General features: G+C 42.1%; 1 protein-coding gene across 6 annotated transcripts in view; it reads left to right on the top strand.

The window, feature by feature from the left end:
* Positions 1-24,310, top strand: part of SLC4A7 (solute carrier family 4 member 7) — a 558,274-nt gene that overhangs the window by 403,081 nt on the left and 130,883 nt on the right. The gene's annotated exons all lie outside the window — the stretch shown is intronic.

Below are 24,310 nucleotides of genomic sequence, written 5' to 3'. Positions count from 1 at the left end.
CTCTAATCATAGGCAGAGCCTCATTTTCGCGCCACTAATGCGCAGTTGTTTTTGGGAAGCAAGGCATTCAGATGCATGTGTGAGGAGCTCAGATACACAGAAAAAGCTTACTGAAGGCGTCATTTGGTATCATATTCCCCTCTGGGCTTGGTTGGGTCTCAGCAAAGCAGATACCAGGGACTGTATAGGGGTTAAATATAAAAACGCCTCCGGTTCCGTTATTTTAAGAGTTAAAGCTTTCAAATTTGGTGTGCAATACTTTTAAGGCTTTAAGACACGGTGGTGAAATTTTGGTGAATTTTGAACAATTCCTTAATACTTTTTCACATATTCAGTAATAAAGTGTGTTCAGTTTAAAATTTAAAGTGACAGTAACGGTTTTATTTTAAAACGTTTTTTGTACTTTATCAAGTTTATGCCTGTTTAACATGTCTGAACTATCAGATAGACTATGTTCTGTATGTGAGGAAGCCAAGGTTCCTTCTCATTTAAATAGATGTGATGTATGTGACAAACAATTTAGAGAAAATGATGCCCAAGATGATTCCTCAAGTGAGGGGAGTAAGCATGGTACTGCATCATCCCCTCCTTCGTCTACGCCAGTCTTGCCCACACAGGAGGCCCCTAGTACATCTAGTGCGCCAATACTCCTTACTATGCAACAATTAACGGCTGTAATGGATAATTCTATCAAAAACATTTTAGCCAAAATGCCCACTTATCAGCGAAAGCGCGACTGCTCTGTTTTAGAAAATACTGAAGAGCATGAGGACGCTGATGATAATGGTTCTGACATGCCCCTACACCAGTCTGAAGGGGCCAGGGAGGTTTTGTCTGAGGGAGAAATTTCAGATTCAGGGAAAATTTCTCAACAAGCTGAACCTGATGTTATTACATTCAAATTTAAATTGGAACATCTCCGCGCTCTGCTTAAGGAGGTGTTGTCTACTCTGGATGATTGTGACAATTTGGTCATTCCAGAGAAATTATGTAAGATGGACAAGTTCCTAGAGGTCCCGGTGCCCCCCGAAGATTTTCCTATACCCAAGCGGGTGGCGGACATTGTAAACAAAGAATGGGAAAGGCCCGGCATACCTTTTGTCCCTCCCCCTATGGTCGACCCCAGAAAGGACTTATGGCAGACAGTCCCCAAGGTCGAGGGGGCGGTTTCTACTCTAAACAAACGCACTACTATCCCTATAGAAGATAGTTGTGCTTTCAAAGATCCTATGGATAAAAAATTAGAGGGTTTGCTTAAAAAGATGTTTGTTCAGCAAGGTTACCTTCTACAACCAATTTCATGCATTGTTCCTGTCACTACAGCAGCGTGTTTCTGGTTCGATGAACTAGAAAAGTCGCTCGATAAAGAATCTTCTTATGAGGAGATTATGGACAGAGTTCACGCTCTTAAATTGGCTAACTCTTTTACTTTAGACGCCACTTTGCAATTAGCTAGATAGCGTCGTCTCTGCCACAAGCAAAGGCTCATACGGACATTGTCCTGGCCTTTCTCAGATCTCACGGGTGGAAAGTGAACGTAGAAAAAAGTTCTCTATCCCCGTCAACAAGAGTTCCCTTCTTGGGAACAATAATAGACTCCTTAGAAATGAGGATTTTTCTGACAGAGGCCAGAAAATCAAAACTTCTAAGCTCTTGTCAAGTACTTCATTCTGTTCTTCTTCCTTCCATAGCGCAGTGCATGGAAGTAATAGGTTTGATGGTCGCGGCAATGGACATAGTTCCTTTTGCGCGAATTCATCTAAGACCATTACAACTGTGCATGCTCAGTCAGTGGAATGGGGATTATACAGACTTGTCTCCGACGATACAAGTAGATCAGAGGACCAGAGATTCACTCCGTTGGTGGCTGACCCTGGACAACCTGTCACAAGGGATGAGCTTCCGCAGACCAGAGTGGGTCATTGTCACGACCGACGCCAGTCTGGTGGGCTGGGGCGCGGTCTGGGAACCCCTGAAAGCTCAGGGTCTTTGGTCTCTGGAAGAATCTCTTCTCCCGATAAATATTCTGGAACTGAGAGCGATATTCAATGCTCTCAAGGCTTGGCCTCAGCTAGCAAAGGCCAAATGCATAAGGTTTCAATCAGACAACATGACGACTGTTGCGTATATCAACCATCAGGGGGGAACAAGGAGTTCCCTGGCGATGGAAGAAGTGACCAAAATAATTCAATGGGCGGAGACTCACTCCTGCCACTTGTCTGCAATCCACATCCCAGGAGTGGAAAATTGGGAAGCGGATTTTCTGAGTCGTCAGACATTTCATCCGGGGGAGTGGGAACTCCATCCGGAAATCTTTGCCCAAATAATTCAATTGTGGGGCATTCCAGACATGGATCTGATGGCGTCTCGTCAGAACTTCAAGGTTCCTTGCTACGGGTCCAGATCCAGGGATCCCAAGGCGACTCTAGTGGATGCACTAGTTGCACCTTGGACCTTCAACCTAGCTTATGTGTTCCCACCGTTTCCTCTCATTCCCAGGCTGGTAGCCAGGATCAAACAGGAGAGAGTATCGGTGATCTTGATAGCTCCTGCGTGGCCACGCAGGACTTGGTATGCAGATCTGGTGAATATGTCATCGGCTCCACCATGGAAGCTACCTTTGAGACAGGACCTTCTTGTTCAAGGTCCGTTCGAACATCCGAATCTGGCCTCACTCCAACTGACTGCTTGGAGATTGAACGCTTGATTTTATCAAAGCGAGGTTCTCAGATTCTGTCATTGATACTCTTGTTCAGGCTAGAAAGCCTGTAACTAGAAAAATCTACCATAAAATATGGAAAAAATATATCTGTTGGTGTGAATCTAAAGGATTCCCATGGAACAAGATAAAAATTCCTAAGATTCTATCCTTTCTTCAAGAAGGTTTGGAGAAAGGATTATCTGCAAGTTCTTTGAAGGGACAGATTTCTGCTTTATCTGTTTTACTTCACAAAAAGCTGGCGGCTGTGCCAGATGTTCAAGCTTTTGTTCAGGCTCTGGTTAGAATCAAGCCTGTTTACAAACCTTTGACTCCTCCTTGGAGTCTCAATTTAGTTCTTTCAGTTCTTCAGGGGGTTCCGTTTGAACCCCTACATTCCGTTGATATCAAGTTATTATCTTGGAAAGTTTTGTTTTTGGTTGCAATTTCTTCTGCTAGAAGAGTTTCAGAGTTATCTGCTCTGCAGTGTTCTCCTCCTTATCTGGTGTTCCATGCAGATAAGGTGGTTTTGCGTACTAAACCTGGTTTTCTTCCGAAAGTTGTTTCTAACAAAAATATTAACCAGGAGATAGTCGTGCCTTCTTTGTGTCCGAATCCAGTTTCAAAGAAGGAACGTTTGTTACACAATTTGGATGTAGTTCGTGCTCTAAAATTCTATTTAGAGGCTACAAAGGATTTCAGACAAACTTCTTCCTTGTTTGTTGTTTATTCTGGTAAAAGGAGAGGTCAAAAAGCAAATTCTACCTCTCTCTCTTTTTGTCTTAAAAGCATCATCCGATTGGCTTATGAGACTGCCGGACGGCAGCCTCCTGAAAGAATCACAGCTCACTCCACTAGGGCCGTGGCTTCCACATGGGCCTTCAAGAACGAGGCTTCTGTTGAGCAGATATGTAAGGCAGCGACTTGGTCTTCACTGCACACTTTTACCAGATTTTACAAATTTGATACTTTTGCTTCTTCTGAGGCTATTTTTGGGAGAAAGGTTTTGCAAGCCGTGGTGCCTTCCATCTAGGTGACCTGATTTGCTCCCTCCCATCATCCGTGTCCTAAAGCTTTGGTATTGGTTCCCACAAGTAAGGATGACGCCGTGGACCGGACACACCTATGTTGGAGAAAACAGAATTTATGCTTACCTGATAAATTACTTTCTCCAACGGTGTGTCCGGTCCACGGCCCGCCCTGGTTTTTTAATCAGGTCTGATTAATTATTTTCTCTAACTACAGTCACCACGGTATCATATGATTTCTCCTATGCATATTCCTCCTTTACGTCGGTCGAATGACTGGGGAAGGCGGAGCCTAGGAGGGATCATGTGACCAGCTTTGCTGGGCTCTTTGCCATTTCCTGTTGGGGAAGAGAATATCCCACAAGTAAGGATGACGCCGTGGACCGGACACACCGTTGGAGAAAGTAATTTATCAGGTAAGCATAAATTCTGTTTTTCTTTTTTATGTGTTGCGCAAGGAGGAGCATTTTAGGTGCACCTGGTGGAGGCAGGTTGGGGAAAGTTGATGTTACTAGATAGTGTGTCTTGGGGCTCTAAACCAATGTTCAAGGCTGTGTCTAGCCCAGTTCTAAACAAAGCAATGATTATACATTCAGCAATACTTTGTCTTCGATTAGTATTATACGTTGATAACCAGGTAGGAGCCTCATCATTGGCTGATAGACGCTCTTTTGGAGATATTAGAGCACAATTTTAGCATTTATGGTGTGTAATATATCTTTTCTTTCTAATGACACAGTGAGTCCACAGATCATCATCAATTACTGTTGGGAAAATCACTCCTGGCCAGCAGGAAGAGGCAAAGAGCACCACAGCAAAGCTGATAAGTATCACCTCCCTACCCAAAATGCCCAGTTATTCTCTTTGCCTGTAGTGCAAGGAGGAGGTGAAGTTTTAGGTGTCTGATAAGAAGTCTTCTTCAATCAAGATTTTCACATAGGAAAGGAAGGCGTAAAAGGAAACTTAAGGAATCAGTTGGTAATGTTTCTGATCAAGTTGTGGCTACCCCGGGTGTCCTTTTTCAAAAGTCTGTGGAAGAAGACACGTCGGTAGCGTCTGAGGGTGAAATCTCGGACTCAGATAGTGTAATGGCTTCTTCTGATGCTGAAGTTGTATCCTTCAGATTTAAGCTAGAACACCTTTGCTTATTACTTAAGGAGGTTTTGGCTACTTTGGACGCCTCCGATACGACTGTCATAGTCAACCCTAAAAAGTCTAGTAAGCTGAACAAGTACTTTGATGTTCCCTCTGCGATGGAGGTTTTTCCTGTACCAGACCGTGCTACAGAGATTATTGCGTGGGAGTGGGAGAGACCCGGTATTCCCTTTTCGCCATCTCCTATTTTCAAGAAGATGTTTCCTATAGCGGATTCCATTAAGGAGTCGTGGCAGTCGGTTCCTAAGGTAGAAGGAGCGATCTTCACTTTGTCTAAGAGGACTACTATTCCCATAGAGGATAGTTGTTCTTTTAAGGATCCAATGGATAAAAAATTGGAGGCATTGCTAAAGAAGTTGTATGTTCACCAGGGTCTCCAATGGCAGCCTGCGGTGTGTATTGCCACTGTGACGAGCGCTGCAGCTTACTGGTTTGATGGGTTGTCTGATTCTCTTCAGACAGATACTCCTCATGAGGAGATCCAGGACAAGATTAAGGCCCTTAAATTAGCCAATTCCTTTATTACGGATGCTTCCTTGCAAGTCATTAAACTGGGAGCACAAATTTCTGGTTTTGCGGTCCTAGCTCGCAGAGCCTTGTGGTTGAAGTCCTGGTCTGCAGATGTTTCATCTAAGTCCAAGCTTTTAGCGATCCCCTACAAGGGTAAGACCTTGTTTGGGCCTGGTTTGGCTGAAATTATCTCTGATATTACAGGAGAGAAGGGTTCTTTTCTTCCTCAAGATAAAAAGAATAAGCAGAAAGGACGTCTGAGTAATTTTCGTTCCTTTCGTAACTTTAGAGTAACTTTAGAGGCAAGACCTCCTCTCCCTCCTCCAAGCAAGATCAAGCCAAGTCTTCCTGGAAGCCTAGCCACTCTTGGAATAAGGGGGAGCAGTCTAAAAAGTCTGCAGCTAACTCCAAGTCAGCATGAAAGGTCAGCCACCGATCCAGGAGTGGATCCAGTAGGGGGCAGACTCTTTTTTTTGCTCAAGCCTGGATAAGAGATGTTCCAGATCCCTGGGCAGTGGACATTGTCTCCTAGGGATACAAAATATAATTTAAGACCTTTCCTCCCAGAGGCAGGTTTCTCCTCTCCAGTTTATCTGTAGACCAGATAAAGAGAGAGGCGTTCTTACATTGTGTCAAGGACCTTGCCGCTCTGGGGGTAATTGTTCCAGTTCCTTAACCGGAACAGGGTCTGGGATTTTACTTGAATCTGTTTGTAGTTCCCAAAAAGGAGGGAACTTTCAGGCCAATCTTAGACCTGAAGTGTCTAAACAAGTTTCTCAGAGTACCATCAAGATGGAGACTATACATTCCATTCTTCCCTTGGTCCAAGAGGGTCAGTTCATGACAATCATAGACCTAAAGGATGCGTACCTTCATGTTCACATTCACAAGGGTCATCACAGGTTTCTGAAATTCGCCTTCTTGGAAAATCACTTTCAGTTTGTGGCCCTTCCATTCGGCCTTGCCACAGCCCCCAGAATTTTCTCAAAGGTTCTGGGGGCTCTTTTGGCAGTGATTCAGTTTCGGAGCATTGCAGTGGTGCCATATCTAGACGACATTCTGGTGCAGGCGCCGCCTTTTCAACAAGCAAACTCTCTTACGTAGACCTTGTTGTCTATTTTTCGCTCCCACGGATGGAAGGTGAATCTCGGAAAATGTTCTCCGATTCCAGCTACAAGGGTCGTGTTTCTTTCATATAATTAGCAAGAGTCCATGAGCTAGTGACGTATGGGATATACATTCCTACCAGGAGGGGCAAAGTTTCCCAAACCTTAAAATGCCTATAAATACACCCCTCACCACACCCACAAATCAGTTTTACAAACTTTGCCTCCTATGGAGGTGGTGAAGTAAGTTTGTGCTAGATTCTACGTTGATATGCGCTCCGCAGCAGGTTGGAGCCCGGTTTTCCTCTCAGCGTGCAGTGAATGTCAGAGGGATGTGAGGAGAGTATTGCCTATTTGAATGCAATGATCTCCTTCTACGGGGTCTATTTCATAGGTTCTCTGTTATCGGTCGTAGAGATTCATCTCTTACCTCCCTTTTCAGATCGACGATATACTCTTATATATACCATTACCTCTGCTGATTTTCGTTTCAGTACTGGTTTGGCTTTCTACAAACATGTAGATGAGTGTCCTGGGGTAAGTAAATCTTATTTTCTGTGACACTCTAAGCTATGGTTGGGCACTTTTTTATAAAGTTCTAAATATATGTATTCAAACATTTATTTGCCTTGACTCAGGATGTTCAACATTCCTTATTTTCAGACAGTCAGTTTCATATTTGGGATAATGCATTTGAATCAATTATTTTTTTCTTACCTTAAAAAAATTTGACTTTTTCCCTGTGGGCTGTTAGGCTCGCGGGGGCTGAAAATGCTTCATTTTATTATGTCATTCTGGCGCGGACTTTTTTGGCGCAAAAAATCTTATCTGTTTCCGGCTTCATACGTGTCGCTGGAAGTTGCGTAATTTTTTTGACGTTCTTTTGCGCCAAAAATGTTGGCGTTCCGGATGTGGCGTCATTTTTGGCGCCAAAAGCATTTAGCCGCCAAATAATGTGGGCGTCTTATTTTGGCACTAAAAAATATGGGCGTCGCTTTTGTCTCCACATTATTTAAGTCTCATTTTTCATTGCTTCTGGTTGCTAGAAGCTTGTTCCTTGGCATTTTTTCCCATTCCTGAAACTGTCATTTAAGGAATTTGATCAATTTTGCTTTTTATGTTGTTTTTTCTCTTACATATTGCAAGATGTCTCACGTTGCATCTGAGTCAGAAGATACTTCAGGAAAATCGCTGTCTGGTGCTGGAACTACCAAAGCTAAGTGTATCTGCTGTAAACTTTTGGTAGCTGTTCCTCCAGCTGTTGTTTGTACTAATTGTCATGACAAACTCGTTAATGCAGATAATATTTCCTTTAGTAATGTACCATTACCTGTTGCAGTTCCATCAACATCTAATGTTCAGAGTGTTCCTGATAACATAAGAGATTTTGTTTCTGAATCCATCAAGAAGTCTGTCTGTTATTCCTCCTTCTAGTAAACATAAAAAATCTTTTAAAACTTCTCTTTATACAGATGAATTTTTAAATGAACATCATCATTCTGATTCTAATGACTCTTCTAGTTCAGAGGATTCTGTCTCAGAGGTTGATGCTGATAAATCTTCATATTTATTTAAAATGGAATTTATTCGTTCTTTACTTAAAGAAGTACTAATTGCTTTAGAAATTGAGGATTCTGGTCCTCTTGATACTAAATCTAAACGTTTAGATAAGGTCTTTAAATCTCCTGTGGTTATTCCAGAAGTTTTTCCTGTTCCTGGTGCTATTTCTGAAGTAATTTCCAGAGAATGGAATAATTTGGGTAATTCATTTACTCCTTCTAAACGTTTTAAGCAATTATATCCTGTGCCGTCTGATAGATTAGAATTTTGGGACAAAATCCCTAAAGTTGATGGGGCTATTTCTACCCTTGCTAAACGTACTACTATTCCTACGTCAGATGGTACTTCGTTTAAGGATCCTTTAGATAGGAAAATTGAATCCTTTCTAAGAAAAGCTTATCTGTGTTCAGGTAATCTTCTTAGACCTGCTATATCATTGGCTGATGTTGCTGCAGCTTCAACTTTTTGGTTGGAAACTTTAGCGCAACAAGTAACAGATCATGATTCTCATAATATTATTCTTCTTCTGCAACATGCTAATAATTTTATCTGTGATGCCATTTTTGATATTATCAGAGTTGATGTCAGGTTTATGTCTCTAGCTATTTTAGCTAGAAGAGCTTTATGGCTTAAAACTTGGAATGCTGATATGTCTTCTAAATCGACTCTACTTTCCCTTTCTTTCCAGGGTAACAAATTATTTGGTTCTCAGTTGGATTCTATTATCTCAACTGTTACTGGTGGGAAAGGAACTTTTTTACCACAGGATAAAAGATCTAAGGGTAAAAACAGGGCTAATAATCGTTTTCGTTCCTTTCGTTTCAACAAAGAACAAAAGCCTGATCCTTCTTCCTCAGGAGCAGTTTCAGTTTGGAAACCATCTCCAGTCTGGAATAAATCCAAGCCTTCTAGAAAAGCAAAGCCAGCTTCTAAGTCCACATGAAGGTGCGGCCCTCATTCCAGCCCAGCTGGTAGGGGGCAGGTTACGTTTTTTCAAAGAAATTTGGATCAATTCTGTTCACAATCTTTGGATTCAGAACATCGTTTCAGAAGGGTACAGAATTGGTTTCAAGATAAGACCTCCTGCAAAGAGATTTTTTCTTTCCCGTGTCCCAGTAAACCCAGCGAAAGCTCAAGCATTTCTGAAATGTGTTTCAGATCTAGAGTTGGCTGGAGTAATTATGCCAGTTCCAGTTCTGGAACAGGGGCTGGGGTTTTATTCGAATCTCTTCATTGTACCAAAGAAGGAGAATTCCTTCAGACCAGTTCTGGATCTAAAAATATTGAATCGTTATGTAAGGATACCAACATTCAAAATGGTAACTGTAAGGACTATCTTGCCTTTTGTTCAGCAAGGGCATTATATGTCCACGATAGATTTACAGGATGCATATCTGCATATTCCGATTCATCCAGATCACTATCAGTTCCTGAGATTCTCTATCCTGGACAAGCATTACCAGTTTGTGGCTCTGCCGTTTGGCCTAGCTACAGCCCCAAGAATTTTTACAAAGGTTCTCGGTGCCCTTCTGTCTGTAATCAGAGAACAGGGTATTGTGGTATTTCCTTATTTGGACGATATCTTGGTACTTGCTCAGTCTTTACATTTTTCAGAATCTCATACGAATCGACTTGTGTTGTTTCTTCAAGATCATGGTTGGAGGATCAATTTACTAAAAAGTTCATTGATTCCTCAGACAAGGGTAACCTTTTTGGGTTTCCAAATAGATTGTGTCCATGACTCTGTCTTTGACAGATAAGAGACGTCTAAAATTGATTTCAGCTTGTCGAAACCTTCAGTCACAATCATTCCCTTCGGTAGCCTTATGCATGGAAATTCTAGGTCTTATGACTGCTGCATCGGACGCGATCCCCTTTGCTCGTTTTCACATGCGGCCTCTTCAGCTCTGTATGCTGAATCAATGGTGCAGGGATTACACTAAGATATCTCAATTAATATCTTTAAAACCGATTGTACGACACTCTCTGACGTGGTGGACAGATCACCATCGTTTAATTCAGGGGGCTTCTTTTGTTCTTCCGACCTGGACTGTAATTTCAACAGATGCAAGTCTTACAGGTTGGGGAGCTGTGTGGGGGTCTCTGACGGCACAAGGAGTTTGGGAATCTCAGGAGGTGAGATTACGATCAATATTTTGGAACTCCGTGCAATTTTCAGAGCTCTTCAGTCTTGGCCTCTTCTGAAGAGAGAATCGTTCATTTGTTTTCAGACAGACAATGTCACAACTGTGGCATACATCAATCATCAAGGAGGGACTCACAGTCCTCTGGCTATGAAAGAAGTATCTCGAATTCTGGTTTGGGCGGAATCCAGCTCCTGTCTAATCTCTGCGGTTCATATTCCAGGAATAGACAATTGGGAAGCGGATTATCTCAGTCGCCAAACGTTGCATCCGGGCGAATGGTCTCTTCACCCAGAGGTATTTCTTCAGATTGTTCAAATGTGGGAACTTCCAGAAATAGATCTGATGGCTTCTCATCTAAACAAGAAACTTCCCAGGTATCTGTCCAGATCCCGGGATCCTCAGGCGGAGGCAGTGGATGCATTATCACTTCCTTGGAAGTATCATCCTGCCTATATCTTTCCGCCTCTAGTTCTTCTTCCAAGAGTAATCTCCAAGATTCTGAATGAATGCTCGTTTGTTCTGCTGGTAGCTCCGGGATGGCCTCACAGGTTTTGGTATGCGGATCTTGTCCGGATGGCCTCTTGTCAACCGTGGACTCTTCCGTTAAGACCAGACCTTCTGTCGCAAGGTCCTTTTTTCCATCAGGATCTCAAATCCTTAAATTTAAAGGTATGGAGATTGAACGCTTGATTCTTGTTCAAAGAGGTTTCTCTGACTCTGTGATTAATACTATGTTACAGGCTCGTAAATCTGTATCTAGAGAGATATATTATAGAGTCTGGAAGACATATTTCTTGGTGTCTTTCTCATCATTTTTCCTGGCATTCTTTTAGAATTCCGAGAATTTTACAGTTTCTTCAGGATGGTTTAGATAAAGGTTTGTCCGCAAGTTCCTTGAAAGGTCAAATCTCTGCTCTTTCTGTTCTTTTTCACAGAAAGATTGCTAATCTTCCTGATATTCATTGTTTTGTACAAGCCTTGGTTCGTATAAAACCTGTCATTAAGTCAATTTCTCCTCCTTGGAGTTTGAATTTGGTTCTGGGGGCTCTTCAAGCTCCTCCGTTTGAAACTAAGCATTCTTTGGACATTAAATTACTTTCTTGGAAAGTTTTGTTCCTTTTGGCCATCTCTTCTGCCAGAAGAGTCTCTGAATTATCTGCTCTTTCTTGTGAGTCTCCTTTTCTGATTTTTCATCAGGATAAGGCGGTGTTGCGAACTTCTTTTGAATTTTTGCCTAAGGTTGTGAATTCCAACAACATTAGTAGAGAAATTGTGGTTCCTTCATTATGTCCTAATCCTAAGAATTCTAAGGAGAAATCGTTGCATTCTTTGGATGTTGTTAGAGCTTTGAAATATTATGTTGAAGCTACTAAGTCTTTCCGAAAGACTTCTAGTCTATTTGTTATCTTTTCCGGTTCTAGAAAAGGCCAGAAAGCTTCTGCCATTTCTCCAACATAGGTGTGTCCGGTCCACGGCGTCATCCTTACTTGTGGGATATTCTCTTCCCCAACAGGAAATGGCAAAGAGCCCAGCAAAGCTGGTCACATGATCCCTCCTAGGCTCCGCCTTCCCTAGTCATTCTCTTTGCCGTTGTACAGGCAACATCTCCACGGAGATGGCTTAGAGTTTTTTAGTGTTTAACTGTAGTTTTTATTATTCAATCAAGAGTTTGTTATTTTAAAATAGTGCTGGTATGTACTATTTACTCAGAAACAGAAAAGAGATGAAGATTTCTGTTTGTATGAGGAAAATGATTTTAGCAACCGTTACTAAAATCCATGGCTGTTCCACACAGGACTGTTGAGAGGAATTAACTTCAGTTGGGGGAACAGTGAGCAGTCTCTTGCTGCTTGAGGCATGACACATTCTAACAAGACGATGTAATGCTGGAAGCTGTCATTTTCCCTATGGGATCCGGTAAGCCATGTTTATTAAGATAGTAAATAAGGGCTTCACAAGGGCTTATTAAGACTGTAGACTTTTTCTGGGCTAAATCGATTCATTATCAACACATATTTAGCCTTGAGGAATCATTTAATCTGGGTATTTTGATAAGATTATATCGGCAGGCACTTTTTTAGACACCTTATTCTTTAGGGGCTTTCCCAAATCATAGGCAGAGCCTCATTTTCGCGCCGGTGTTGCGCACTTGTTTTTGAGAGGCATGGCATGCAGTCGCATGTGTGAGGAGCTCTGATACATAGAAAAGACTTTCTGAAGGCGTCATTTGGTATCGTATTCCCCTTTGGGCTTGGTTGGGTCTCAGCAAAGCAGATACCAGGGACTGTAAAGGGGTTAAAGTTAAAAACGGCTCAGGTTCCGTTATTTTAAGGGTTAAAGCTTCCAAATTTGGTGTGCAATACTTTTAAGGCTTTAAGACACTGTGGTGAAATTTTGGTGAATTTTGAACAATTCCTTCATATTTTTTCGCAATTGCAGTAATAAAGTGTGTTCAGTTTAAAATTTAAAGTGACAGTAACGGTTTTATTTTAAAACGTTTTTCTCCAACATAGGTGTGTCCGGTCCACGGCGTCATCCTTACTTGTGGGATATTCTCTTCCCCAACAGGAAATGGCAAAGAGCCCAGCAAAGCTGGTCACATGATCCCTCCTAGGCTCCGCCTACCCCAGTCATTCTCTTTGCCGTTGTACAGGCAACATCTCCACGGAGATGGCTTAGAGTTTTTTAGTGTTTAACTGTAGTTTTTATTATTCAATCAAGAGTTTGTTATTTTGAAATAGTGCTGGTATGTACTATTTACTCAGAAACAGAAAAGAGATGAAGATTTCTGTTTGTATGAGGAAAATGATTTTAGCAACCGTCACTAAAATCCATGGCTGTTCCACACAGGACTGTTGAGAGCAATTAACTTCAGTTGGGGGAACAGTGAGCAGTCTCTTGCTGCTTGAGGTATGACACATTCTAACAAGACGATGTAGTGCTGGAAGCTGTCATTTTCCCTCTGGGATCCGGTAAGCCATGTTTATTACGATTGTAAATAAGGGCTTCAAAAAGGGCTTATTAAGACTGTAGACTTTTTTTGGGCTAAATCGATTGATTATTAACACATATTTAGCCTTGAGGAATCATTTTATCTGGGTATTTTGATATAATAATATCGGCAGGCACTGTTTTAGACACCTTATTCTTTAGGGGCTTTCCCAAAGCATAGGCAGAGCCTCATTTTCACGCCGGTGTTGCGCACTTGTTTTTGAGAGGCATGGCATGCAGTCGCATGTGAGAGGAGCTCTGATACTTAGAAAAGACTTTCTGAAGGCGTCATTTGGTATCGTATTCCCCTTGGGGCTTGGTTGGGTCTCAGCAAAGCAGATACCAGGGACTGTAAAGGGGTTAAAGTTCAAAACGGCTCCGGTTCCGTTATTTTAAGGGTTAAAGCTTCCAAATTTGGTGTGCAATACTTTTAAAGCTTTAAGACACTGTGGTGAAAATTTGGTGAATTTTGAACAATTCCTTCATGTTTTTTCGCATTTGCAGTAATAAAGTGTGTTCAGTTTAAAATTTAAAGTAAAGATTTACCACAAAATTTGGAAAAAATATATCTGTTGGTGTGAATCTAAAGGATTCCCTTGGGACAAGGTTAAGATTCCTAGGATTCTATCCTTCCTTCAAGAAGGATTGGAAAAAGGATTATCTGCAAGTTCCCTGAAGGGACAGATTTCTGCCTTGTCTGTGTTACTTCACAAAAAGCTGGCCGCTGTGCCAGATGTTCAAGCCTTTGTTCAGGCTCTGGTTAGAATTAAGCCTGTTTACAAACCTTTGACTCCTCCTTGGAGTCTCAATTTAGTTCTTTCAGTTCTTCAGGGGGTTCCGTTTGAACCCTTGCATTCCGTTGATATTAAGTTATTATCTTGGAAAGTTTTGTTTTTAGTTGCAATTTCTTCTGCTAGAAGAGTTTCAGAATTATCTGCTCTGCAGTGTTCTCCTCCTTATCTGGTGTTCCATGCAGATAAGGTGGTTTTACGTACTAAACCTGGTTTTCTTCCAAAAGTTGTTTCTAACAAAAACATTAACCAGGAGATTATCGTACCTTCTCTGTGTCCGAAACCAGTTTCAAAGAAGGAACGTTTGTTGCACAATTTGGATGTTGTTCGCGCTCTAAAATTCTATTTAGATGCTACAAAGGATTTTAGACAAACATCTTCCTTGTTTGTTGTTTATTCCAGTAAAAGGAGAGGTCAAAAAGCAACTTCTACCTCTCTCTCTTTTTGGATTAAAAGCATCATCAGATTGGCTTACGAGACTGCCGGACGGCAGCCTCCCGAAAGAATCACAGCTCATTCCACTAGGGCTGTGGCTTCCACATGGGCCTTCAAGAACGAGGCTTCTGTTGATCAGATATGTAGGGCAGCGACTTGGTCTTCACTGCACACTTTTACCAAATTTTACAAGTTTGATACTTTTGCTTCTTCTGAGGCTATTTTTGGGAGAAAGGTTTTGCAAGCCGTGGTGCCTTCCATTTAGGTGACCTGATTTGCTCCCTCCCTTCATCCGTGTCCTAAAGCTTTGGTATTGGTTCCCACAAGTAAGGATGACGCCGTGGACCGGACACACCTATGTTGGAGAAAACAGAATTTATGTTTACCTGATAAATTACTTTCTCCAACGGTGTGTCCGGTCCACGGCCCGCCCTGGTTTTTTTAATCAGGTCTGATAATTTATTTTCTTTAACTACAGTCACCACGGTACCATATGGTTTCTCCTATGCAAATATTCCTCCTTAACGTCGGTCGAATGACTGGGGTAGGCGGAGCCTAGGAGGGATCATGTGACCAGCTTTGCTGGGCTCTTTGCCATTTCCTGTTGGGGAAGAGAATATCCCACAAGTAAGGATGACGCCGTGGACCGGACACACCGTTGGAGAAAGTAATTTATCAGGTAAACATAAATTCTGTTTTTGTACTTTGTTATCAAGTTTATGCCTGTTTAACATGTCTGAACTACCAGATAGACTGTGTTCTGAATGTGGGGAAGCCAGAGTTCCTTCTCATTTAAATAAATGTGATTTATGTGATAATGACAATGATGCCCAAGATGATTCCTCAAGTGAGGGGAGTAAGCATGGTACTGCATCATTCCCTCCTTCGTCTACACGAGTCTTGCCCACTCAGGAGGCCCCTAGTACATCTAGCGCGCCAATACTCCTTACTATGCAACAATTAACGGCTGTAATGGATAATTCTGTCAAAAACATTTTAGCCAAAATGCACACTTATCAGCGTAAGCGCGACTGCTCTGTTTTAGATACTGAAGAGCATGACGACGCTGATAATAATGGTTCTGAAGGGCCCCTAATCCAGTCTGATGGGGCCAGGGAGGTTTTGTCCGAGGGAGAAATTACAGATTCAGGGAACATTTCTCAACAAGCTGAACCTGATGTGATTACGTTTAAATTTAAGTTGGATCATCTCCGCGCTCTGCTTAAGGAGGTATTATCCACTCTGGATGATTGTGACAATTTGGTCATCCCAGAGAAGCTATGTAAAATGGACAAGTTCCTAGAGGTCCCGGGGCTCCCAGAAGCTTTTCCTATACCCAAGCGGGTGGCGGACATTGTAAATAAAGAATGGGAAAGGCCCGGTATTCCTTTCGTCCCTCCCCCCATATTTAAAAAATTGTTTCCTATGGTCGACCCCAGAAAGGACTTATGGCAGACAGTCCCCAAGGTCGAGGGGGCGGTTTCCACTTTAAACAAACGCACCACTATACCCATAGAAGATAGTTGTGCTTTCAAAGATCCTATGGATAAAAAATTAGAAGGTTTACTTAAAAAAATGTTTGTTCAGCAGGGTTACCTTCTACAACCAATTTCATGCATTGTCCCTGTCGCTACAGCCGCATGTTTCTGGTTCGATGAGCTGGTAAAGGCGGTCGATAGTGATTCTCCTCCTTATGAGGAGATTATGGACAGAATCAATGCTCTCAAATTGGCTAATTCTTTCACCCTAGACGCCACTTTGCAATTGGCTAGGTTAGCGGCTAAGAATTCTGGGTTTGCTATTGTGGCGCGCAGAGCGCTTTGGTTGAAATCTTGGTCAGCTGATGCGTCTTCCAAGAACAAGCTACTTAACATTCCTTTCAAGGGGAAAACGCTGTTTGGCCCTGACTTGAAAGAGATTATCTCTGATATCACTGGGGGTAAGGGCCATGCCCTTCCTCAGGATCGGCCTTTCAAGGCCAAAAATAAACCTAATTTTCGTCCCTTTCGTAGAAACGGACCAGCCCAAAGTGCTACGTCCTCTAAGCAAGAGGGTAATACTTCTCAAGCCAAGCAAGCTTGGAGACCAATGCAAGGCTGGAACAAGGGAAAGCAGGCCAAGAAACCTGCCACTGCTACCAAGACAGCATGAAATGTTGGCCCCCGATCCGGGACCGGATCTGGTGGGGGGCAGACTCTCTCTCTTCGCTCAGGCTTGGGCAAGAGATGTTCTGGATCCTTGGACACTAGAAATAGTCTCCCAAGGTTATCTTCTGGAATTCAAGGGGCTTCCCCCAAGGGGGAGGTTCCACAGGTCTCAGTTGTCTTCAGACCACATAAAAAGACAGGCATTCTTACATTGTGTAGAAGACCTGTTAACAATGGGAGTGATTCATCCTGTTCCATTAGGAGAACAAGGGAAGGGGTTCTACTCCAATCTGTTCATAGTTCCCAAAAAAGAGGGAACGTTCAGACCAATCTTAGATCTCAAGATCTTAAACAAGTTTCTCAAGGTTCCATCGTTCAAGATGGAAACCATTCGAACAATTCTTCCTTCCATCCAGGAAGGTCAATTCATGACCACGGTGGATTTAAAGGATGCGTATCTACATATTCCTATCCACAAGGAACATCATCGGTTCCTAAGGTTCGCATTCCTGGACAAGCATTACCAGTTCGTGGCGCTTCCTTTCGGATTAGCCACTGCTCCAAGGATTTTCACAAAGGTACTAGGGTCCCTTCTAGCTGTGCTAAGACCAAGGGGCATTGCTGTAGTACCTTACTTGGACGACATTCTGATTCAAGCGTCGTCCCTTTCTCAAGCAAAGGCTCACACGGACATCGTCCTGGCCTTTCTCAGATCTCACGGATGGAAAGTGAACGTGGAAAAGAGTTCTCTATCTCCGTCGACAAGGGTTCCCTTCTTGGGAACAATAATAGACTCCTTAGAAATGAGGATTTTTCTGACAGAGGCCAGAAAAACAAGACTTCTAGACTCTTGTCGGATACTTCATTCCGTTCCTCTTCCTTCCATAGCGCAGTGCATGGAAGTGATAGGTTTGATGGTAGCGGCAATGGACATAGTTCCTTTTGCGCGCATTCATCTAAGACCATTACAACTGTGCATGCTCAGTCAGTGGAATGGGGACTATACAGACTTGTCTCCGAGGATACAAGTAAATCAGAGGACCAGAGACTCACTCCGTTGGTGGCTGTCCCTGGACAACCTGTCACAAGGGATGACCTTCCGCAGACCAGAGTGGGTCATTGTCACGACCGACGCCAGTCTGATGGGCTGGGGCGCGGTCTGGGGATCCCTGAAAGCTCAGGGTCTTTGGTCTCGGGAAGAATCTCTTCTACCGATAAATATTCTGGAACTGAGAGCGATATTCAATGCTCTCAAGGCTTGGCCTCAGCTAGCGAGGGCCAAGTTCATACGGTTTCAATCAGACAACATGACAACTGTTGCGTACATCAACCATCAGGGGGGAACAAGGAGTTCCCTGGCGATGGAAGAAGTGACCAAAATCATTCAATGGGCGGAGTCTCACTCCTGCCACCTGTCTGCAATCCACATCCCAGGAGTGGAAAATTGGGAAGCGGATTTTCTGAGTCGTCAGACATTGCATCCGGGGGAGTGGGAACTCCATCCGGAAATCTTTGTCCAAATCACTCAACTGTGGGGCATTCCAGACATGGATCTGATGGCCTCTCGTCAGAACTTCAAAGTTCCTTGCTACGGGTCCAGATCCAGGGATCCCAAGGCGGCTCTAGTGGATGCACTAGTAGCACCTTGGACCTTCAAACTAGCTTATGTATTCCCGCCGTTTCCTCTCATCCCCAGGCTGGTAGCCAGGATCAATCAGGAGAGGGCGTCGGTGATCTTGATAGCTCCTGCGTGGCCACGCAGGACTTGGTATGCAGATCTGGTGAATATGTCATCGGCTCCACCATGGAAGCTACCTTTGAGACGAGACCTTCTTGTTCAAGGTCCGTTCGAACATCCGAATCTGGTCTCACTCCAGCTGACTGCTTGGAGATTGAACGCTTGATCTTATCGAAGCGAGGGTTCTCAGATTCTGTTATCGATACTCTTGTTCAGGCCAGAAAGCCTGTAACTAGAAAGATTTACCACAAAATTTGGAAAAAATATATCTGTTGGTGTGAATCTAAAGGATTCCCTTGTGCCAGATGTTCAAGCCTTTGTTCAGGCTCTGGTTAGAATCAAGCCTGTTTACAAACCTTTGACTCCTCCTTGGAGTCTCAACTTAGTTCTTTCAGTTCTTCAGGGGGTTCCGTTTGAACCCTTACATTCCGTTGATATTAAGTTATTATCTTGGAAAGTTTTGTTTTTGGTTGCAATTTCTTCTGCTAGAAGAGTTTCAGAATTATCTGCTCTGCAGTGTTCTCCTCCTTATCTGGTGTTCCATGCAGATAAGGTGGTTTTACGTACTAAACCTGGTTTTCTTCCAAAAGTTGTTTCTAACAAAAACATTAACCAGGAGATTATCGTACCTTCTCTGTGCCCGAAACCAGTTTCAAAGAAGGAACGTTTGTTGCACAATTTGGATGTTGTTCGCTCTCTAAAATTCTATTTAGACGCTACAAAGGATTTTAGACAAACATCTTCCTTGTTTGTTGTTTATTCCGGTAAAAGGAGAGGTCAAAAAGCAACTTCTACCTCTCTCTCTTTTTGGATTAAAAGCATCATCAGATTGGCTTACGAGACTGCCGGACGGCAGCCTCCCGAAAGAATCACAGCTCATTCCACTAGGGCTGTGGCTTCCACATGGGCCTTCAAGAACGAGGCTTCTGTTGATCAGATATGTAGGGCAGCGACTTGGTCTTCACTGCACACTTTTACCAAATTTTACAAGTTTGATACTTTTGCTTCTTCTGAGGCTATTTTTGGGAGAAAGGTTTTGCAAGCCGTGGTGCCTTCCATCTAGGTGAACTGATTTGCTCCCTCCCATCATCCGTGTCCTAAAGCTTTGGTATTGGTTCCCACAAGTAAGGATGACGCCGTGGACCGGACACACCTATGTTGGAGAAAACAGAATTTATGTTTACCTGATAAATTACTTTCTCCAACGGTGTGTCCGGTCCACGGCCCGCCCTGGTTTTTTAATCAGGTCTGATAATTTATTTTCTTTAACTACAGTCACCACGGTATCATATGGTTTCTCCTATGCAAATATTCCTCCTTAACGTCGGTCGAATGACTGGGGTAGGCGGAGCCTAGGAGGGATCATGTGACCAGCTTTGCTGGGCTCTTTGCCATTTCCTGTTGGGGAAGAGAATATCCCACAAGTAAGGATGACGCCGTGGACCGGACACACCGTTGGAGAAAGTAATTTATCAGGTAAACATAAATTCTGTTTTCTTTGGCATCTTGGTTGAAATCTTTAATTCATCATGCTTATGTCGAGTCGGGTAAAACTCCGCCTCATAGGATTACAGCTCATTCTACTAGGTCAGTTTCTGGGCATTTAGGAATGAAGCTTCGGTTGATAAGATTTGCAAAGCAGCAACTTGGTCTTCTTTGCATACTTTTACTAAATTCTACCATTTTGATGTGTTTTCTTCTTCTGAAGCAGTTTTTGGTAGAAAAGTACTTCAGGCAGCGGTTTCAGTTTGAATCTTCTGCTCTTTTTTTCAATAAACTTTATTTTGGGTGTGGATTATTTTCAGCAGGAATTGGCTGTCTTTATTTTATCCCTCCCTCGTGACTCTTGCGTGGAAAGATCCACATCTTGGGTAGTCATTATCCCATACGTCACTAGCTCATGGACTCTTGCTAATTACATGAAAGAAAACATAATTTATGTAAGAACTTACCTGATAAATTCATTTCTTTCATATTAGCAAGAGTCCATGAGGCCCGCCCTTTTTGTGGTGGTTATGATTTTTTGTATAAAGCACAATTATTCCAATTCCTTATTTTTTTATGCTTTCGCACTTTTTTCTTATCACCCCACTTCTTGGCTATTCGTTAAACTGATTTGTGGGTGTGGTGAGGAGTGTATTTATAGGCATTTTAAGGTTTGGGAAACTTTGCCCCTCCTGGTAGGAATGTATATCCCATACGTCACTAGCTCCTGGACTCTTGCTAATATGAAAGAAATGAATTTATCAGGTAAGTTCTTACATAAATTATGTTTTTTGGGAACCATAATAGACTCCCTGTTAATGAAGATATTTCTGACGGAGGTCAGAAAAACAAATATTTTCGACTCTTGTCTTGCCCTTCAGTCCTCGGCCGTCATTGGCTCAATGTATGGAGGTAATTGGTCTGATGGTGGCTTCCATGGACATCATTCTGTTCACTCGGTTCCATCTCAGACCTCTGCATTTATGCATGTTCAGGCAGTGCAACAGGGACTATGCGGATATGTCTGCGCGAAAAGATCTGAATCAGGCGACAATAGACTCTTCCGTGGTGGTTGTCTCAAGAGCATCTCTCCTAGGGAACTTGCTTCTGCAGACCCTCCTGGGTGATTGTGACCACGGATGCCAGCCTTCTAGGTTGGGGAGCAGTCTGGGGCTCGTTAAAGGCTCAGAGCCTATGGGCTCGGGAGGAGTCAGCTCTGCCCATAAACATCCTAGAGTTTAGAGCGATCTTCAATGCTCTGCTGGCCTGGCCTCAGTTAGCTTTAGCCCGGTTTATCAGGTTCCAGTTGGACAATATAACCTCTGTGGCGTTCATCAACCACCAAGGGGGAACTCGGAGTTCCTTGGCCATGACAGAGGTGGCCCGAATTATTCAGTGGGCGGAGAGCCACAACTGCTGTCTTTCTGCGATCCAAATCCCAGGAGTGGACAGTTGGGAAACGGATTTTCTGAGCAGACAGACTTTTCATCCTGTGGAGTGGGAACTTCATCCGGATATGTTTTCCAGTTTGACTCTCAAATGGGGGCAACCAGAACTGGATCTCATGGCTTCTCGACAGACTGCCAAGCTCCCGAGGTACGGCTCGAGGTCAAGGGATCCACAGGCAGTTCTGATAGATGCTCTAGCGGTTCCTTGGAACTTCAGTTTAGCATACCTGTTTTCTCTGTTCGCTTTCCTTCCAAGGGTCATTGCTCGGATCAAGCAGGAGAGGGCGTAATGTAATTCTCATAGCCCCGGCGTGGCCTCGCAGGATCTGGTATGCAGAGCTAGTGGAAATGTCATCCTTTCCACCTTGGAGACTTTCTCTGAGGAAGGGCCTTCTACTTCAGGGTCCCTTCCTTCATCCAAATCTCGTTTCTCTGAAACTGATTGCTTGGAGATTGAACGCTTAATTTTATCTAAACGTGGGTTTTCAGAGTTGGTCATTGAGACCTTGATCCAGGCTCGTAAGCCTGTGACTCGTAGGATCTACCTTAAGTTGTTATCTTGGAAAGTTTTGTTCCTTGTTACTATTTCCTCTGCTCGGAGAGTTTCAGAACTCTTGGCGCTACAGTGTGAATTCCCCTTATCTTTTTTTTTTCATTCTGATAAGGTGGTTTTGCATACTAAGTTGGGTTTCCTGTCTAAAGTTTTTCGTTCAAGAATATTAATCAGGAAATTGTTGTTCCTTCTTTGTGTCCTAACCCTTCTTCTCATAAGGAACGTTTATTGCATAGCCTAGATGTTGTACGTGTGCTGCAGGCGACTAAGGCCTTTCGTCTGTCTTCTGCTTTATTTGTTTGTTTCTCTGGGAAACGAAAGGGTCAGAAAGCTATGGCTACTTAACTTTCCTTTTGGCTGAAGAGTTTTATTCGTTTGGCCTATGAGACTGCTGGACAGCAACCTCCTGAGAAAATCACAGCTCATTCCACAAGGGCTGTCTCTTCTTCCTGGGCTTTCAAAAAAGAAGCTTCTGTGGAACAGATTTTCAAGGCTGCAACTTGGTCATTTTTGCATACTTTTTCTAAATTCTATAAGTTTGATACTTTTGTCTCGGCTGGCGCTTCTATTGGGAGAATGGTTCTTCAAGCAGTGGTGCCTTCTCTTTAGGTTACCTGTCTTGTCCCTCCCTTATTATCTGTGTCCTCTAGCTTGGTTATTGATGATGATCCGTAGACTCACCGTGTCATTAGAAAGAAAACTAAATTTATGCTTAAATTAATAGAGAGGAGTGCTCAACCTGGGAACGAACAATAGCATAATAGCGCTTCTCTCTTTTAATTTATGAAAATTTATGCTTACTTGATAAATTTCTTTCTTTCTTGACACAGTGAGTCCACGGCCTGCCCTGTTTTTTAGACAGTTTTTTTGTTATAAATCCTCAGACACCTCTGCACCTTGTGTTACTTCCTTTCTCTCCTTTCCTTTGGTCGAATGACTGGGGATTGTGGGTATGGAGGTTATACTTAACAGCTTTGCTGTGATGCTCTTTGCCTCCTCCTGCTGGCCAGGAGTGATATTCCCAACAGTAATTAATGATGATCCGTGGACTCACTGTGTCAAGAAATAAATACTTTTATCAGGTAAGCATACATTTTTTTTGTAAACATTTTTTAGGGTCAGCAATAGTTTCTGTAACCATATCATTTTTTAATGATTAGAGTATGAGAAGACAATTGTTTCCATTTTTATTTTTAGATTTCCTTTCAAAATGTAAAATAAAATATTTTTGTTCTATTTTTTTTTTTAATACACAGTTTATGCTTTTCCATATACTTGTATATACTACTGAAAATGTTGTTGTTTAGATTTACTTTGGGAAAGTGGACAATAAATTTGTGGAATATAGTAATATTAAAGGGACTTTAAACCCTAATAAAAAAATATCAACATTGGTATATTCCACACAGTCATAGTTTGCACGTTTTATCTGTCCCTAATTATTCTCTTCCGAAGAGATAAGTTAAGGGAAATCTAGGTTTCAACGTGGCAGTATCTATTACTAAACTAAAACTTTACAATTGCTTCATAAATATTTAAACAACTAATTTAATTTTAAAAAATACACCTGCATATTATTATCATAGTAATTTTGCTTTTAATACATCTATATATCTAGCATTTATTTATTTAATGCCCCTTTGATTTTTATAGCTGACAAGTAATGCCCATATTATACATAATAAGCCTTTGAAGGTCAAATGATGGAAATGTAAAAACGAATCATTGTGAACGACTAGGTTTACTGCCAGAATCTAGTAAAATGTTTGTTAAGAGGAAGTATCTTAAAATTCCACAGATACATTCAAAGCACTCTGCACTTGTTGCAGACTATTATGCTGGAGTGTATGCAGTTCAAACACCAAAGTACCGAGTGCTCAAGCTAGAATGCGTATATCAGGTTATATTGTAAATGAAATACCACTTGTCACAGATTTATCTTTGTGCATTTTAAGAACCTTAAAAATGGAAATATACAGAAGAATGTTTGAAAAGGATCATTAAAACATTACTCTCTACACAGCAATTTATAGTTTTCTCACGTACAGGATGTGACTACTTTATCATATGTGTGTAAGCTCTTGTAGCATACTAGAGTGTCAAATGTGAGTGCTCGTGACTTTTCCAGCATATTGTGCATTTATTTATATTTTTATATATACACACATATATATATATATATATATATATATATATATAAATAATTTTTTCTTAAAGGAACAGTAAACACTAAAATTGATATTGTTTAAAAATATAGATAACGCCTTTACTACCCATTCGCCAGCTTTGCACAACCAACATTGTTATATTAATATACTTTATAACATTTAAACCTCTAAATTTCTGCCTGTTTCTAAGCCACTATATACAGCCTCTTAATCACATGCTTTTTTATTTGCTTTTCACAAAAGGAGACTTCTTCGTGTGGGCCATATAGATAACGTGCTCACGCCTGTGGGTTCTGCAAAACACAGCTAAAATACAAGTCAATAGATAATAAATAAAAAGTCATATAATC

This window comes from Bombina bombina, chromosome 5 (genome assembly GCF_027579735.1).
Source record: "Bombina bombina isolate aBomBom1 chromosome 5, aBomBom1.pri, whole genome shotgun sequence".
In the NCBI taxonomy this organism is placed as follows: domain Eukaryota; kingdom Metazoa; phylum Chordata; class Amphibia; order Anura; family Bombinatoridae; genus Bombina; species Bombina bombina.
Note: the sequence above shows the minus strand (reverse complement) of the source record. Positions and strands in the feature narration are given on the sequence as shown.